The 18,249-nt window shown below is 46.0% G+C and overlaps 3 long non-coding RNA genes across 4 annotated transcripts in view; 1 reads left to right on the top strand and 2 right to left on the bottom strand.

The window, feature by feature from the left end:
• LOC115897000 overlaps positions 1 to 1,285 on the bottom strand; it is a 38,021-nt gene extending 36,736 nt beyond the window's left edge. The window contains exon 1 of the long non-coding RNA XR_004056962.1: positions 926 to 1,285. This is a non-coding gene — a long non-coding RNA (uncharacterized LOC115897000). The remainder of the gene's footprint in view (positions 1 to 925) is intronic.
• LOC115896999 lies at positions 1,285 to 14,364 on the top strand. Of its 2 annotated transcripts, XR_004056959.1 has the most exons (6): positions 1,285 to 2,147; positions 2,670 to 3,233; positions 6,260 to 6,283; positions 6,916 to 8,238; positions 9,728 to 9,932; positions 13,766 to 14,364. It is a non-coding gene; the product is annotated as an uncharacterized LOC115896999 (long non-coding RNA). The 2 variants fall into 2 exon arrangements; XR_004056960.1 differs by lacking the exon at positions 6,260 to 6,283.
• On the bottom strand, positions 8,117 to 17,000 carry LOC104670734. Its single transcript, XR_004056961.1, has 3 exons — positions 16,911 to 17,000; positions 15,103 to 15,240; positions 8,117 to 8,216 (listed from the first exon to the last, which is right to left on the bottom strand). It is a non-coding gene; the product is annotated as an uncharacterized LOC104670734 (long non-coding RNA).
• Between the last annotated feature and the right edge of the window lie 1,249 nt (positions 17,001 to 18,249).

Raw genomic sequence — 18,249 nt, forward strand, 5'->3', positions numbered from 1 at the left:
CCTAATACATATATATAATTATTGTTGTTTGAAATTATTTTGAAAGAGACAAGATTGAGCTGCTGCGAATAGGAATGCAGAGTGGGCGGCACAACTGCAAAGACCAAGGGTCACTGTCAGGGTCAATACAGCAACCTCTAACCAGTGGCTGGGTGCACAGGGAGGCTGTGGGTACAGCTAACAAAGCCTATGACCTCAGCCAGGCGTGGGGATGTGCCTGGAATCCCAACTACTGGGGAGGCCGAGGCATGAGAATCACTTGAACCTGGGAGGTGGAGGTTGCAGTGAGCTGAGATCGTGCCACTGCACTCCAGCATGGGCCACAGAGTGAGAATCTGTCTTTAAAAAAAAAAAAAAAAAAGGGGGCCTATGACTTGACCTGCAAGGAGTTCAGAAAAAAAGACAAGAGAAAAAACATGTTCCAGGGGTTTCGACATGAGGCTGGAATGAACACTTTGTTCATTGCCTGTTTTCATGCAATATAAGAGTGAACCCAGAGAAAATTCTTTCCAGAAAAGATTTAAAGGACACAAGTAAGACTTAAATATCAGTTCAGCTCCTGCTTTATGGGGTTTGGCAAATCGAGTTAAGGGCCTTTTCCACAAATGCTCAGACATTCCAATGAGACCAAATCAAGCAACTGGAATCACTTGAAAACCACAGACCACATTCCATTCTCCCTCCGTTTTTTGAAATCGTCACTTCTTTATCACCAGCTGGGTTTTGATGACTCTTCAAATGTAAAGGTCAACCTCACAGAAATGGGAAAACCTGTGTTGTTAGGAAGGATGGTTTTGAGTGAGCATTTCAAGTTTTCGGGCAAGAATAGCCTCGGGCCATCTGTCAGGAAAAGCTGCCACATCTGGGCAGTGTCTCTCCTAGGGTGAAACGTGTGCATATTAAACTGAAGAAATAACGAACTCACCTAGAGTCTGGGACGAGACAGGTAATTTATAGGCACGGCATGTGCCTTCGGTGCCTGGGCTATGGAGGAAAGAACACAGACGGTCTTCCTGAGGCGGGGCAGACAAAACCGCTGAAAGTGAAGGAGAATTAAGGCAATATACTGTGGCCATTCAAAAAGCTTCACACTTCTCCTCCTAAGAAGATGGAACAGGCGTGCGTTTTTCTCCTTCCCGCAGGTGCAGCTGGAAACCTCGGGCCGTGCCCGTCGAACAAACGCAGGAAGACCAGGGGCGGAGAGAGGAAGCCCGGGGGAGCCGGGAGACCCTGACAACGACAGGGTCGGGGGGCGTTCCTGGGTTTTCTTTTTGACTTTTCCACCCCAAACTGGGTGTTCACGAGGACGCAGAGGAAGACAGCCCCCGCTGCTGTCTCCAGCCAGAGCACGGGGAGAGGCGCGGCTCCAGGAAACATTTCAAGGACCCTGGGAAATGGGTGATCTCTGAATGTGAAAAATCTTCAGGAGACTGGAAGTGTTTTGAAGTTGAAGGTTATGGTTCTTTCTCATTTTGTTTCAAAACAGGACCCCCATTTCCCTTAATGTAGGATTGGAGGAGACAACAAGAAGAGGAAAGGGGTGTCAAGGTCAGAGCCGCCTAGAAGGCGACAAGAAGCAGAAGCGCAGGCCTGCGAGACGCTCTTCAGAGTGACTTCGCTGTGGGCTGCGGATGGCAACAGAAGGAACTCGGCATCCACCGGCCACATTCCCCTCCCCGGAGCGGAGGACACAGCCCAGTTCCTTCAGGCAGTGGCTCCGGCCAGCTCCGCCCCACAGGGAAGGAGCGCGCAGCTGCCACACACCGCAGGCGGCGCTGACGGACTCGGCCTTCCCGGAGCGCAGGCGTCTGGGGGGCGCCGCCCTCGTCGCCGTCGGGAGCCCGGCAGGCCCGCGGCTTTCTGCCTGGTTCTCCCGCCTCTGCACGCCTCGCCTTCAGGACTCCGCCTCGCCTTCCTCTTTTCTGTGGGGAGACTCACGGGGCCGTCTGTCTGGACGATGTGTGCACATTTCTTACCACGATTCCTCTGCACACCAGGTCCCGGCACAGCTGAATTGTGCGGGCAGCGAAGGGGCCTCACGGGGACCGCTCAGCTCCCTGAGGGCGCAGCCCACCTGGTCCGGGGGCGAAGAATGAACTTCCGCGGTTTTTAATGACCCAGTTTGTGGCACGGCACATGTTGAAAAGGTAAATCTGGCCGCGTTACCTCAGAGATGGGCTGTGAGCTGCTTTGTGCCGCCAAATGACCTGTTTACCCAACAGCGCCCTCTGTAGCCCCGTGCTCAGAACGGGCTTTTTCATGATGCTCCTACATTGTGTTTACAGCCCTCTGTGAGGGGTTTGCACGCACAGGCCGACCTCGTTTTATTGTGCCTTGCTCTATTGTGCCTCGCAGATACTGCACTTGTTTTTACAAATTGAAAGTCTGTGGCAACTCCGTTGGGGCACATCAATGGGTCCCATTTTCAAACAGCTTGTGCTCACTTCCTATCTCTATGTCACATTTTGGTAATTCTTGTAATAGTTCGAATTTTTTCATTATAATTATGTCTGTCATGGTGATCTGTACCTAGTGAGCTTCGATTTTACTTTGTAATTGTTTTGGGGAACCAACAACCACACCCAGGTAAGACGGAAAACATCATAAATGTCACGTGTGTTCCACGTGCTCCACTGACCAGCTGCCCCCATCTCTCTCCCTCCCCTCAGGCCTCCCTATTCCCTGAGACACAATTGTGGAATTACACCATTAATAACCTACAACGGCCTCTAAGTGTTCAAGTGAAAGGAAGAGACACACATCTCTCACTTTAAATTGAAAGCTAGAGATGATTAAGCTTAGTGCGGAAGGCCTGTTCAAAGTTGAGACAGGCTGAAAGCAAGGCCTTTTGCACCCAGGAGTTAGCCCAGTTGTGAATGCAAAGAAAAACCTCTTAAAGGAAATTAAAAGTGCTGCTTCCGTGAACACGTGAATGACCAGAAAGTGAAACAGCCTTATTGCTGATACGAAGAAAGTTTGAGTGGTCTGGATACAAGATAAAACCAGCCACAACATTCCCTCAAGCCAAAGCCTACTCCAGAGTAAAGCCCCAACTCTCTCCAGTTCCACAAAGGCTAAGAGGAGTGAGAAAGCTACAGAAGAAAAGTTTCAAAGTGGCAGAGGTTGGCTCATGAGTTTTAAGGAAATAAACATGTCCATAACATAAAAGTGCAAGATGAAGCAACAAGTGCTGATGGAGAAGCTGCAGCAAGTTATCCAGAGACCTAGTGAAGGTAAGTGATGGAGGTGGCTACACCAAACCACAGATTGTCAGTGTAGATGAAACAGCCTTCTGTTAGAAGAAGATGCCATCCAGGACTTTCATAGCCAGAGAGGAGAAGTCAATGCCTGTCTTCAAAGCTTCAAAGGACAGGATGTCTGTTGTTAAGAGCTAATGCAGCTGGTGACTTAAACTTGTGGCCAATCTCACTTCCTATTCCAAAAATCCTAGGGGCCTTAAGAATTATGCTAAATCAGGAGGCCAAGGTGGGTGGATCAGCAGAAGTCGGGAGTTTGAGGCCAGCCTGACTAACATGGAGAAACCCCGTCTCTACTAAAAAAAAAAAAAAAAAAAAATACAAAAATTAGCCAGGCATGGGGGTACGTGCTTATAGTCCCACCTACTCAGGAGACTGAGGCAGTAGAATTGCTTGAACCCAGGAGGCAGAGGTTGTGATGAGATAAGATCGCGCCATTGCACTCGAGCCTGGGCAACAAGAGCGAAACTCCGTCTCGGAAAGAAAAAAAAAAAAGCATTATGGTAAATTTACTCTGTCTTTGCTCTATAAGTAGAACAACAAAGCCAGGATGGCAGCACATCTGTTTACAGAGTGGATTACTAAATATTTTGAGCCCACTGTTTAGACCTACTGCTCAGAAAAAAGACCGTTTTCAAAGTATTACTGTTCATTGGCAGTGCACCCAAGGGCTCTGATGGAGATGTGCAAGGAGAGTAATGTTGCCTTCATGCCTGCTTACACCACATCCATTCTGCAGCCCATGGATCAAGGAGTAATTTCAGCTTTCAAGTCTTGTTACTTAAGAAATACATCTCAAAAGGCTATAACTGCCATAGATAGTGATTCCTCTGATGGATCTGGGCAAAGTCAATTAAAAACCATCTAGAAAGCATTCACCATTCTAGATGCCATTAAAAACATTCATGATTCATGGGAGGAGAAACAATATCAACATTAACAGGAGTTTAGAAGAAGTTGATTTCATTCCTCATGGATGATTTTGAGGGGTTCAAGCCTTCAGTGCAGGAAGTAACTGCAGATGAGGTGGGAATAACAAGAGGACTAGAATTAGAAGTGGGACCTAAAAATGTGGCTGAATTGCTGCAATCTCAGTATAAAATTTGAACAGATTAGGAGCGGCTTCTTATGGTTGAGCAAAGAAAGTGGTTTCTTGAGATAGAATTGACTCCTGGTGAAGATGCTGTAAACATTATTGATATGACAACAAAGGATTTAGAATAGTCTGTAAACTTAGTTGATGAGGCAGTGGGTAGGGTTTGAGGGGACTGACTTCAATTTTAAAAGAAGTCATACTGTGGGTAAAATGTTATCAAACAGCATCACATGCTACAGAGAAACCTTTCATGAGAGGAAGATTCAATCAATGCAGTCAACTTCGTTGTGGTCTTATTTCAGATATTGCCACAGTCACCCCAACCTTCAGCAAACTCCACCCCGATCAGTCAGCAGCCATCAACACACAGGCAAAGCCCTCCACCAGCAAAACAATTATAACTCACTGAGGGCTCAGATGATCATTAACCCTTTTATAAACAGTATAGTATTTTTAAACTAACATATGTTCATGTTTTAGACATAATGCTATTATACACTTAATAGACTACAGTATAACATAAACCAAACTTTTATAGGCACTGGAAAAATAAAATATTTGTGTGACTTGCTCTGTTGCAAGGACAGAATAGGCAAGAGGGGCTGCACCTGATGGCCATGAAACTTGGGGCCCATGCTCTGAGAGGGCCTGTGCTCCTTAGGAAAACATGGAGCTCCACAGGACTCCACATACAGAGAGAGGAGGGCTGTATCCGAGACTCCCTTCAGGAGCAGCAACTGGGTGGAATGGACGGGACGACTCTGTCCTGGTCCCTTCTCATCCATCCCCACAGCATTCCTGAGCCGTGCAGGGGATAAAATGTCACCCACTTAGGGAAAAGGAAGTGGGGGACAGCTGAGGGTTTTTTCCAAGGTGACAGTAGACAGTGACCCAGATGGGTGTGACTCATCCCATCTTCCAGCTCTTTATACTCCGTCGTTGTTTTATGATTGTCTTAATGCTACCTTTTTGAACAAGTAAACATGCTTGGTACAATTTTCAAATAAACGTGTTTGCAAATAGTTGGATAGGGACTCCCCTCCTCAAAATTAATGTAATAAATCAGATTGTACATCTAATGAGAAGCCTTTAGGAGATTGTTAAGAACTAAAAGTAAATTCTGGCTTTTTGCAAATCAGTATGAAATGTTGTTTTAATAAGCTTGTACTGATTTACAATATTGCAGAATATATATTCCATGAAGGGCTTCCCGCCAAATGTGCACACTGAATTAATCTTATTTGGATGACAGATTTTGCACCGGTCACTACTGAAGAGTGTACTGCAGATGATATTTAATGAAAACTTCCAGTCAGGCAGGTGATCTGATGCCTGCACACGGCTTCCTGATAAAATTGCATGTTTGATTCTTCCCTGATCTCCCACAGATAAAGAGAAGTGCATTTTTTCAGTACAGCCATGTATCGTTTTATTTGCTTCAGTGACAATTTTTAGTATAAGCTGATTGAAAACAAAGCAATAGGCAAGTCCAAAGTGGCTTTTTAATAATGTATTTGTTTTGCCAGTTATGCCTGACAAACGGCCTCGCGTTGCTGTAGCATTCATCTGAAAACAAAAGGCCTCCATCCACTGTAATGTAGTAGAATTCTTTTTTTTCCTTCAAAGCCAAATAGCACATGGTTCATGAGTTACTGTAAATAGCATTACTAAATATTGAGGACTACGATGATGTGTGCACAATATTGTTTAAGGTTAAAACAATCCCTGGCACTAAAATATGGTATTGTATTTCATAAAAACATGAGTACATACTGGAAAAAATTAAATAACTGTGCATCTTCTGATAAGATTTTCAAGAAATTATCTCTTTCCAAAATCATATTTGGGGGCATCTACATTTCAGTGTAAAAATTAGATGAATGCCAGTCTGCTTTTATATTTCTAGGTGGCCTGCAAAACAACAAAAGAAGTAAGTAACTGGTTATCATTTTTATGTTGGAATTTTTAAAAATCTCGAGTTTCAGGAGGCGACATGCTCCCCAGGCAGCGACAGGCCATGATAACTGCACTATTGGAGCCCTGACCTGACTTGGATGCCACTTGAGTATCCTTGTAGTGACTAGAATTGTCTCCCTCTTGTCCCAGCGAGGACAGGAGTGTTGGTGAGCAGAGGTGAACTGGCCAGACTGAGCTTCTGTAATGCTGGAGGAATGAGCCGTGCCTGGGGTGGGCCACACAGGGAAGAGGGGCTCAGCACTTTGTGAATCAGCTGGTCCAAGGGCAGTTGTTCTGCAGAGACCTCCTGGATCCATCACAAGGCAGAAATGGCCCCTGTGATGATCAAAGAGGGTGCAGCCTTGCTGGGGGCACTGGAAATCATGATTTTGTGAGCCTCCTGTTCTCTGATGGGTGCTGCTCTAACTAAGTTTCCTAAATAGAGGAGAGAATGTCTTTTCCTTTGCAATTTCTAGATGACTTGGGTAGTCCTAAAGTTTTGGTGGCTCTCCAAGATCATTTAGGGCAGCTAATATGTTATTAGTTTTTGTCTGTTTTAGCAAAAAACTGCAATTGGCATTTCCCATGTGACACTGCATGTTGCAGGCTCATCTGCTTCTTGCCCAGGACGATGTTTCCAGCTTCATCTTTGATCTTAACCCTCCCGGAGATGTACTTGGTTTCCTGACAGCCGCTGCAATTCACAGTCTTTACGGTGCCATCTGGGTACTCCCTCCTCTTCAACTGGGTCATGTGGATTTCTTTCTGCCCATTGGTGAGCACAATGGTTTTGTCGCCATTCCCGGGAGAGGAGAAACACGTGGTAAGGTGGCCTGCACCAGGGCCGATGCTGCCAGCGTGGAGGCCAGTGGGCGGTGGGGGAGCACAAAATAATGCCCCCACCCAGGTCTGGAGCCCTCCTTCCAAATCTCGTTAGATGAGGGTGCAGAAGGCCACGGGCAGGGGCAGGAAAGGTGCACGGGGGGCTCAGGGAATTGACAGAAACTCAGTGTGGGTGAGAGAGGGCAGGTGGGGAGGGCCAGGAGGCAGGGCGGGAGGTCAGTCGCATCTGCTCAGCTGCAGGCTGAAGCCTGTGCTGACAGCTGGCTCTGATGGTGAGAGGGACAGCAGGGTTGACACAGGGAGTGACAGAGACACACGTTGAATCATTTCAGAAAAGATTCTGACTGCCATGAGGAAGCTATGGGAGTCTATTGTAATTGCCCAGGAGAGAAATGGTGAGGGGGGAGATGGCAGAACTCAGAGAAAGGGTGGAGGTGAGGCAGCGAGGAGACACAGCCCACAGCGCTTGGTGTTCACTTTGATATCAGGAAAGAAAGGGAAGGTCTAAACTTCCCACGCTTTCCCTCAGGCAGCTGGGTGGATCTTTACTTTCTGCACAAACCAGCATTGAAATTGCAGCTCTGATGATCTCTTCCTTGGTGTGCCTTAAATATTTGCTTGCATGTGTTCTGCAGTAGACTCGGGCTTCTAGACCACGTGGTCTGAGGTGAGCACTGAAGACTGGAGTGGTTTTTACGGTTATAATTCAAAGGCAGCTAACGTCGGTGAAGTCAATACCTGAAAGTCCATTTGAAACCCACAGTCTCTATAAAGGGATTCAAACCAAGGCCATAAGACAAAACTTCTGGAGTCAACGACATTATTTTCTATTTTTTTATACAAGCACTTAAATGTTTGCAAAAATCTAAATTAATATAAGGAAATTATTAAATACACAAACAAAAACTGGGGATGTTTCGGGTTCGCATTGTCTGACATTACTGACCTTTCCACCCTTACGATTGTCCCATCAGGAAATAAGGTCTCTTCCTGTCCATCCTTGAGATGTTTCACTGTCCCGTCGGGAAACACAATTTCTTTGGAGCCATCGGGGTAGAATTTTTCTGCAGAATGCAGGTTTTACGTGTATGTTACATTGAATCTGTTTAGAAACATGTTCTATCCAAGTAATCTATAAATATTCATGAGATTTATAGAGAGTATTTTCTAATCATCTGGCTTTATAACTAGGGTTGCCAGGTATAATACAAAATGGCCAGTGAAGTTTGAATTTTAGATAAATGATGAATAATTTATTTATATTATTATTTTTTTTTGAGACAGAAGCTCACTCTGTTGCCCAGGCTGGAGTGCAATGGCATGATCTCGGCTCACTACAACCTCTGCTTCCCCAGTTCAAGCAATTCTCCTGCCTGAGCCTCCTGAGTAGCTGGGATTACAGTCATGCGTCAGCAGGCATGGCTAATTTTTGTATTTTTAATAGAAACAGGGTTTCACCATGTTGGCCAGGCTGGTCTTGAACTCCCGAACTCAGGTGATCCACCTGCCTCGGCCTCCCAGGGTGCTGGGATTACAGACGTGAGCCACTGTGCCCAGCCAAATGATGAATAATTTTTAACATAAGTATATTTCAGATATTGCATGGAACATACTTTTATATCAAAGATTACTTGTTGTTGATCTGATATTTCAAATTCAGTGAGGGACTTGAATCTTTATTTGTTAAATCTGGCAACCCTACTTATAATAAGAGTTTAAGGACTTTAATACTATATGAAAATAAGAAGAAAAACTGTGTGAACATCTGAGAGCGCATTTACTGTGTTTCACTGTTTCAACCAGGATGTAAACAACATACACATCTGTCTTTGCAAATTCAGTAGATTTGTATTTGTAAACCCGGACACTTGTGTGTCACTCAGCTGCTTAAATATATTTGGTGGCGATCTGCTCTACTATGGGCTGAATGCTGTGCCCTCCCCAGATTCCTGTGTGGGAACCTAATCCCCAAAGCAATGGTGTTGGGAGATGAGGCCTTTGGGCAGTGATGCGGTCATGAGGGTGGAGCCCCATGCATGGGATTAGCACCTTTACTAAAGCGACCCCAGAGAGCTGTCTCGCCCCTTCCACCACGTGAGGCTGCAATGAGAAGATGCCGTCTGTGAACCAGGCAACAGCCCTCACCAGACAGTGCAGCTGCCGGCACCTTCATTATGGACTTCCAGCCCCCAACACCGTTGTTGGCAACCCAGCCAGTCTGTGGCATTTTGCTATGGCAGCCTGAACAGGATAAGGCACACTCCATAAAGAACCGATATTCAACATGCAGCATGTTTTGTACCTGCTCTGTCATTTTTTATTTACACTTGAACATCTTGCTCTAGGCAGAATGATTTCAGTCTCATTAAAACACAAAATTTAGATTCTCCCAACTTTGCTAAGTGATCTCTGGCTGAAATTTTCTTTTCCCTCCCATATGCTGTCTGACTCCCTGAGTCCCTGTGTTTGAGGTCAAAGGTCCATTATTAACCCCACAGTCAGTGCCCTCTGCTTCTGAATGCTTTTGACTCACTATGGTAAACATTCAACTTCACATTTTCATATTGATTTGCAGTTTTCAGCTGGATAATAAATTGTACGAAAGAGTCATAATTCACCCTCTACGGTATCCTCCAGGGATGATAACAGTGATTTTCACCTTGCACTGGAGACAGAACCCTTGACGCAGAGGAACTCGCTGTGGAGCCTGCTGAAATACTGCTCCACTGTGCCTATTTCATTATAGGAACAGGAATGTGATTACAGTGCCTGCATGTGGGGTACGTGCACAGCTGCTTGATGTGTTTATGAAAAAAGAAAAGCTGCCAAATTACACTTAATTGATGAGTTTCCATTTGTTCTTTTTTTCACTGAGACAGAGTCTCGCTGTGTCACCCAGGCTGCAGTGTAGTGGTGTGATCTCAGCTCACTGTAACCTCCACCTCCCAGGTTCAAGCGATTTTCCTGCCTCAGCCTCCCAATAGCTGGGATTACAGGCACACACCATCACACCTGGCTAATTTTTGTATTTTTAGTAGAGACAGGGTTTCACCATGTTAGCCAAGCTGGTCTCGAACTCCTGACCTCAAGTTATTTGCCTGCCTCAGCCTCCCAAAGTGCTGGGATTACAAGCGTGAACCACCACACATGGCCTCCGTTTGTTTTTTTTAACATCCATTTGCTTCTTTTTTAGTGTGTGTGTGTGTGTGTGTGTGTGTGTTTAGAGACAAGGCCTTGCTCTGTCACCCAGGCTGGAGTGCAGTGGTGTGATCATGGTTCACTGCAGCCTCAGACTCAGAGCTCAAGTGATCCTCCTGCCTCAGCCTCCCAAGCAGCTAGGACTATAACAGCATGCCACGATGCCCAGCTAATTTTTTATTTTTTGTAGGACCAGGGTCTTGTTATGTTTCCCAGGTGGTCTCTAACTCCTGGCCTCAAGAGACCCTCCCACTGTGGCCTCCCAAAGCACCAGGATAACTAGTGTGAGCCCACACACAAATATATTTAAGTGTGTGCCCAGCCCACAAAATATATTTAAGAAAAATGAATACAGTGAAGAACCTGACAACTGAGGAAAAATTCTACCCCTTAAAATAATTTTTAGCACAAAATTGTAAAAGATTGTTTTCCTGTTGTATATTAATGGAGCACCCTGGAGAAACTGGGGGCTCTTCTTTGTGTCCACAGCTGAGAGCAAATGAATTCACTCACTGCCTGGTCCATATCAATGCACGACTCTTGACTAAATGTATAAGAACCATGCATGTCACACACAATTGCACCTGTAAAATGGAAGGAGTGGAAACAATGGCACTTCTGCTTCACTCTGTTCTTGAAATGTCAGCCATAGGCAAAACTGTTGAACGTATGACAAATATATCCAAGAACAGTAACAGAACTTAGAATTCCTGCTGGAAAATGAACTGATCAGAGACCTTCTACATGGACCAGCTGAGAGTCAAAGTTTTAGGCCTTTTAAACAAAAATAAAATACAGACCTATAAATACTTTTCTTTTTCAAAAGACTGGTGCTAATATTAATCAATCGCTCAGCATGGCCTTTGCAAACTAGCAAGTGTAATTTTTCTTTGTCGAATGTTTGCTGGAGGTCACTCGAGAAAATAATTGCTCTAGTGCCCAATTTGCTGCTACATGCCCAGTGAGAGCCTAAATGACAGCTTGTGATGGCAAACATTCTAACAAGACACACAGCTGCGCTGGCTGAAATATTAGAAGAAAAAGAAAAAGGGTTGGGAGCCAGGAACTCATAGGACAGCCTAAGTCTCAGCAGCTTCAAGGGCCCATCTGGACGTCCGTTGTGTCACGGAGGAACAGATGACCCACAAAGGCCTTGATTCTGCCATGGCAGTGGGCAGATCAGACATCCCACCCACACATCCACTACAAATACTGAGGAATGCTCCAGCAAATCACAAAAATCCTGGGAAATGAATACCCAAGTTCATGGAAGGGGCCACAAATCCCAGAGGGTGCTGGAACGCAGACCCGAACCTGACCTGTGGCTGCCCTGGTGTCCTCTGCAGTCTCCAGGAGGTTTGGCCCTTAGTCGCTCTGCTGGGTTAGGACGAAGGGCTTTCTCTGGGAATTGGAACTGCGTCCATGCTAAAAGAGGACACTCTCTGAAGGTTAGAGCCCCAAGGAAAGAGGGAACTAGAAAATATCTCCCTGCCAGCAGATGGAGAGTATCAAGGAGTGTGGCTGTCTCTCTCTGAGCTCTTTCCAAAGAATGTGTCACTACAGGGTGACCCTCATTTACCATCAGCAATTGCAGTTCTGCTATCTGTACCTGGAACACCTTAAACTAAGAAGCTAATGTGAAGTGATCCCAGGCTGGTCATACCCTGGGACACCTGGCAGAAGCAAATACAAGCTTTCTGGATAGTATCTCCCAGACTGGGCCCCATAGGATTGCCAGCAACACAAGCTGCCAGCACAAACATAAAATAGGTGAAGGAACGCAACACCATGAGGAAGTACCAGCAGAGACCAGCCAGTGGCAGCCAGCACCATACGGAGCTCCGAGACAGCAAGCATCATGCTACTAGAAACAGATACAAGGCAAATGTTTGTAGAATATTTTAAAAATTAAAAATGAAAGAAATTTTTTTCTTTGATTGTGGATTTGAAAAAAATCAAATGGATTTGAAAAAGAGCAAATGAAATCAATATAATCTTAAAGCTAAGACCCTAAGACTCAGACCCCACAGCTCACAGACCAAGGGACTCCCATCAGCTCCAAACAACAGAAATGCTCCAGTCATCAACTATCCCCGGGTTGTGCCTCGAATTGTCATGTTAGTGTAAAATTTCCCATCATTGTGACCCCCTCTGGTGTCCAATAAACTGGGGAAAAAAGAGGGGAAGAGCTGCTTTGGAAGAGGACAGTCATCTAAGAGGGGAGGGGGAATTATTTAAAAATTAAGGATCCAGAACTAGAAAACCGTGGGAAGTACATGTTCATTTTGAAGTGGGACCACGGACAGGCATCCACTCTCTCCCGAGCTCTGGGACCCTGGCGGGTCACTGCATGTCTGCCATCTATCATGGCAAGAGCATCGCTGCCCATCAAAGAAAGGCTGAGAGAAGGCAGGAGAGAATAGGAGGGTGACTTATTTAGAAAAACCACAACACTGAAGTCGAAGGGACTATTTCTGTGCCATTATTTTAAAGGCATTTTTCTCACATGGGAAATTTGTCCAAATGTCAAAAGAAAGCCACAAATGCTCAATTTTGCATCATTCCAATAATGATCAAGTCCAAGCTCTGGCTCCTCGCTGGGGTCGGGGTTCCCTTTGGAGACCAGAGAGGTTTGAAGGGAACGGAGGTGCCCTCAGGAGACCGGGGGAGGTGCACACTCGCTGGCCTGCAGTGGCCATTCCCTCTGACCACGCAAAAGGTCGGAACACGAGGATGTCCTTCCAAGGCCTGTGCCAGGCCCTTTTCTCTCCCACTGACTCATCCTCACCTCACCAATTCTTAAATTGTCACACTCTGCCTCTCTACACCTGCACGTCTGGCTAAGAAACAGCTATTTCCTACTCCAAAGTGACAGAAACCCAGACCTCACAATGAAAGGCTGGGGCAGCCTATGAGATCAGTATCACAGATTCCTCCACTGGGCAGTGACATAACACAGGCCACCATCTGAAGGGGGTCATCCAAGCTCTCCTTGTTTGCATTTCCCTGCGAAAAAGGGAGCATGCGAGTTAGTTCAGGTCGGTGGAAGAGCACGTGATGGGCACACCACGCCTGTGTCCACACTCGGGACTTCTAGCATCCGCCCTCAGGAAGGGTCGAGAAGCTCAGCTGGGATAAAATCACAGAGCCACAAGTAGGCACCTCTCATTAAAGCAAGTAACACAAAAAACAGAGACACGCTCTGCAGTCTCTCAGAACTCCTGGACCCTGTGCCTCTAAATTTGTACCCAAAGCTTGGCTAACAACAGGGAAATTGATCATTCTAAAGAAGGAAATGTTTAGAATACAATTTGGTAATGTGTGGGTACTAAGAGGCTATTCTCAATGCACTACAAACCCTGCCCTAACCTCCCTTAGCTCACCTTATTTACAATCTGTTTTGTAAATTACCCAGGTTTTCTTCGGTGAGAATCAAGTTATACCCTGGATTATCGGGACAAAAGTGTTACCACCCTGGAGACCTTGCCTGGAAACCCTCCAGACTCCTCAACGTCTGTGTTTTCCATCTGTGACCCCTGGACACACAGAGACATGTAGTGGGAACCAGGGGGTCACAGCGTCTTCACAGCTCCTCAGCATCAAGTGGGCCCCCAGCTACTGTCATCTGCAGCTTTTCTTCCACAAACCCCTCATCGGCTTTTACCAGTGAAGATCGTCATGGTAGCAGCAGCTGTCAGCTGCTGAGTACTTGCTGTGTGCCGAGCAATACATGCATGGTATAACTTTGGTCCTTATAATAACCTACAGGGGGCTTTCCCAGCCTCAGAACTATTGACAGTTTGAGCAGGATAACTCTGTGGGGTTGGGGGGGGGCTGTCCTGGGCATTGGGATGTTTAACAACATCCCCAGGCCCCACTATCTAGATGCCAGTAGCACCCACACCACCCCCAGTTGTGACAACCAAATATGTCTCCAGACATTGCAAATGTCCTCAAGGCAGGGAGAATAATTGTCCTCAAGGCAGGGAGAATAATTGCCCCCAGTTGAGAAGCAGACCTAGGAATATTTTCTGATTTTTTTCAATGCAGAAATTGAGGCCTGATGAGATCAATTAATTGGCTGGTGTTGGCACAGCTGGTCTGGCAGAGCTGCGACTCGGCTGAGCCTGTGAACCCCAAGTCCATGCTTTCTGCTCCACCTGTGAGGTGGCTGCCGGGCACAGTTCCTCCTCCCGGCTGTAAAAACCATCTCCCTGGATCTCAGCTCCAGCTTGTACCAGGGATTAGCTCCTGACTCTAACTTTGTTGCAATACTAATGCTAGTTCTACAATCCATGCACATTTACTAAGTGTTTACCATTGTGTTTCTAGAGAGTTCTGCAGAAGAGACATTATTTAATGGACTACGTTACATAAGTTTCATAACCATCTGTTGAGTTAGGTCCTAATTATCAACCACATTTTGCAGAGGTTTAGAAAACCTGAAAACAATGACTGAACTCAGAGCCAGGAGGGGTGCTGGTGCACTTTTGTGTCACCATGCAGATCGGAGGGTCTTGACAACAGGGTCTCACTTGCCTGAGCGCACCGAGGAAGCAGGACAGCCAGGCTAATAGACAGACTCGCCCGACTCCACAGCCTGTGCTCTGCCCATTCCCTCCCACCCCATCCTGAACACACAGAGGAGATGGGGTATGGATGTGCAAAGTCATTCCTAATAACTGAGTTAGTTTTGATTTCTTTTAAAAAAAAAAGACAGTTTTTTTAAATAAAAAGATCCATTGTACACACCACTCTCTGATCGGGTTTGATCTTCACATCGCTGTTAGAAAACCGGATGATGGTCGTCTTGTTATCTGTGCTCGGCTCCTTCTGGCTGGTGTTGGGGAAGGTGGTGATGGCAAAACCTTTGCTCGGTGCCCGTCCTACCTTTATGGAAACACAAAAACTCCAAGATGAAAAATGATGTAAAGTCTGATTATTGTGGTTTCATTATTTTTCCTCTATTCAGAATTGTTATATGATTATTGCCTACATGGCATTCTCAACACCAGCTGTGATATTTCTCCCCAAATTGCACTAACTGAATAGATCAGTTCCAAATTCCCATCCCTGAATGTGGTTATCAGTAATGAATAAGTGCTACGATCTGTCCCACAAACATCCGTCTTTCATGAGCTCGTGTCACACAGTGGCCATCAGTCTCAATCATCCATGGCTGGTGACTTGGTGAGTTCAGAATCCTGGGCCATAGGAATTGTGGTAATTACTATGTAAAAATTACTCTTGGCACTTTTTCTTTCCTTTTCATCCCATTCTTCTGATCTATACGCTCCTACGGCCCATCCCAAAGATGTATTGATTTTCATTAACTATTAGCAAATATTATATAACCTCATATGCATAATGCTGGACGAGGAATGTAGAAAGAATATCTTTGTCTTCACATTGAAAATATTACTCATGTGAAAATTAGCAAAAGAAAATATCTGAGAGAAATAGTCTCAAGATCTGGGGAGTTAAGATAAGTGCATGTGAAAATTCCAAATGGCAAAATGTGTTTCTGTTATTTATATCACACTGTCACTCTTAACCATAGCTCAGAAATATAGGCGTCAATTCAGCTGAGAAAATACAAAGGGAATAAAAGCGAATGCTTGGCTGCTTAAACTGTCTTCAACCATCCAGCAAACAAACATTGACGGTGTGCGCCACCTGCTGGCCGGGACAGCAGCCTCCTGTTCAATGGGGTTTGAACCAAGATGATTCCATCTACTCCCAAACCAACTCGGTGAATGAAACAAGGATGTGTTCAGTTCTGTATTCGAAGATGAATTTTTAACCAACACTTAAAAATTCCAGCAACGTTTACAGAATCAATTCCTCTCAGAAGTAATACAGCACAAATAATTTTTAAAATGTTCCACATGGAAAGAATCATACAATCTATTTTGGAGTTTATATTATTAAAAGAAACAATGGCCGGGCGCGGTGGCTCAAGCCTCTAATCCCAGCACTTTGGGAGGCCGAGACGGGCGGATCACGAGGTCAGGAGATCGAGACCATCCTGGCTAACGTGGTGAAACCCCGTCTCTACTAAAAAATACAAAAAAAAAAACTAGCCGGGCAAGGTGGCGGCGCCTGTAGTCCCAGCTACTCCGGAGGCTGAGGCAGGAGAATGGCGTGAACCCAGGAGGCGGAGCTTGCAGTGAGCTGAGATCCGGCCACTGCACTCCAGCCTGGGCGACAGAGCGAGACTCCGTCTCAAAAAAAAAAAAAAAAAAAAAGAAACAAAACACAAAAAGGGAAAGAACTTTGGCATATCCAATGCAAGCCACACAAGAAGTGGATGCAAGATGAGTCACGAGAAGAAGAACGTGATGAAGACCTGGGAGGGAGGGTGGGGGAGCCTTGGATGTGGGGGCAGGCAGAGGTGGGTGACCGTTGGTTGTGGGGAGAAAGGAAGGATGGCGCTAGCAGAGGGCACCGTGTGTTACCTAGTTCTCGTGTCCTCACCTTTGCGGTTTCATGAGCTTGACTGATTGATTCCTCCATGCACTTAGCCAAGGAGGAACATCACTTATGTCTCATGGACCTACCTATGGAGACGGCAAGATCAGGTACTCAGATGATGTGGGTTTCCTTTCCCCTGACGAACCGCTACAGCCACTGCACTAAAGACAAAAGCATTTCAGGGAATTCAAACTGTTACTGCAAGTAGCATTCCCTGTTGCTCACTTGTCCAAATGCTTTATGCGCTTGCAAGACATAAATTCGCCTTCACTGAGGCAGAGTTCACTCAGCAAAGCAAGCATGAGGCTGACTTCCAGTTTCTAATAGGCCAACAAGAGGCACGAGATGAACCACCTGTTGAGCTGAAGAAGGAGCGATGATGTGCTGTCCCAAGCAGGACTGGGTCTCCTCGGAGCTCACAAAACACCGTGGCTGCAGCCGCAGCCGGTGCCTCTTCTGACCCCTTCCTGAGTCAATGCCGACCACCGCCACCTTGATGTGTCCTTCCGGAACTGAGCTCTCCTCAAGGGCTAAAATGTGGTGGCTGGAAGATACTTGAGGCTATACTTTTGGGGAATTTTTAAGTATTTAAAACAAATTTTCCTCCTGAAAAGTGTATTGCTTTATTTACTGGAAATAAACTGGCAGTCAACAATGCTAGAAATGTCTGGCCTCCAGGTCAGGACCCGTGGCCTGTCTGGAGGGAGCAGCATGCAGAGCTCCTGGAAATTGACTCGGGGAAACTGGACCACCGGCCGTCATCTGCCTTGCCATTTGGATGTCGTTTTTCTTCCTGTACTTCCTCCTTTTTCATCTTAGTGTCCATGGGCTGTGCTGTTTCTAGGGAAGGTGGTGGGTTTACAGGAAGATTCTGCAGAAAGAGCATAATCCTAGTCTCCCGTGGTCTCCATGAACACTGCAGTATGAGGCGGGAGAAATGCACCTCGCCCTGGCATTTTGCAGCCTCTGCCTGTAAGTTGGTGGGCGCGGCTGAGCCCCGGACAGTCAGCGCCAGGACTTTGGTGTTGACATAAAACAAAACCATGTTTTGTGTTTTATTAAAGTGCTTATCTCCTACTTGTATGTTTGCCCTGGGGTCAGGGTGGCCACAGTGACAACTGCCCCATTCAACACCTGATACAAACAGCACACAGAGACACCACCTGCGGTGGCTGCCACGCTTTCTAAATGCAGATCATTGGCCCTGAGGCTTCCAGGTGAACTCGTTAGCTGGATCCCCAAACAAAACAAAACCCTAAGAAAGATGTTCCTACTCGTCCCCCCACTGAAGATGTCAGAAAAGGCAGAACAGAATGTGGGCTTTTCACAGGAGAACAGAAAACAAGCGGGACCCGTGTTCTGAGACTTCCCCGCCAGGTGCCTACTTTTACATCATACGTAAGTTCACAGCCCAAATTTCCTGCC

Source organism: Rhinopithecus roxellana, chromosome 4 (genome assembly GCF_007565055.1).
Source record: "Rhinopithecus roxellana isolate Shanxi Qingling chromosome 4, ASM756505v1, whole genome shotgun sequence".
NCBI lineage: Eukaryota > Metazoa > Chordata > Mammalia > Primates > Cercopithecidae > Rhinopithecus > Rhinopithecus roxellana.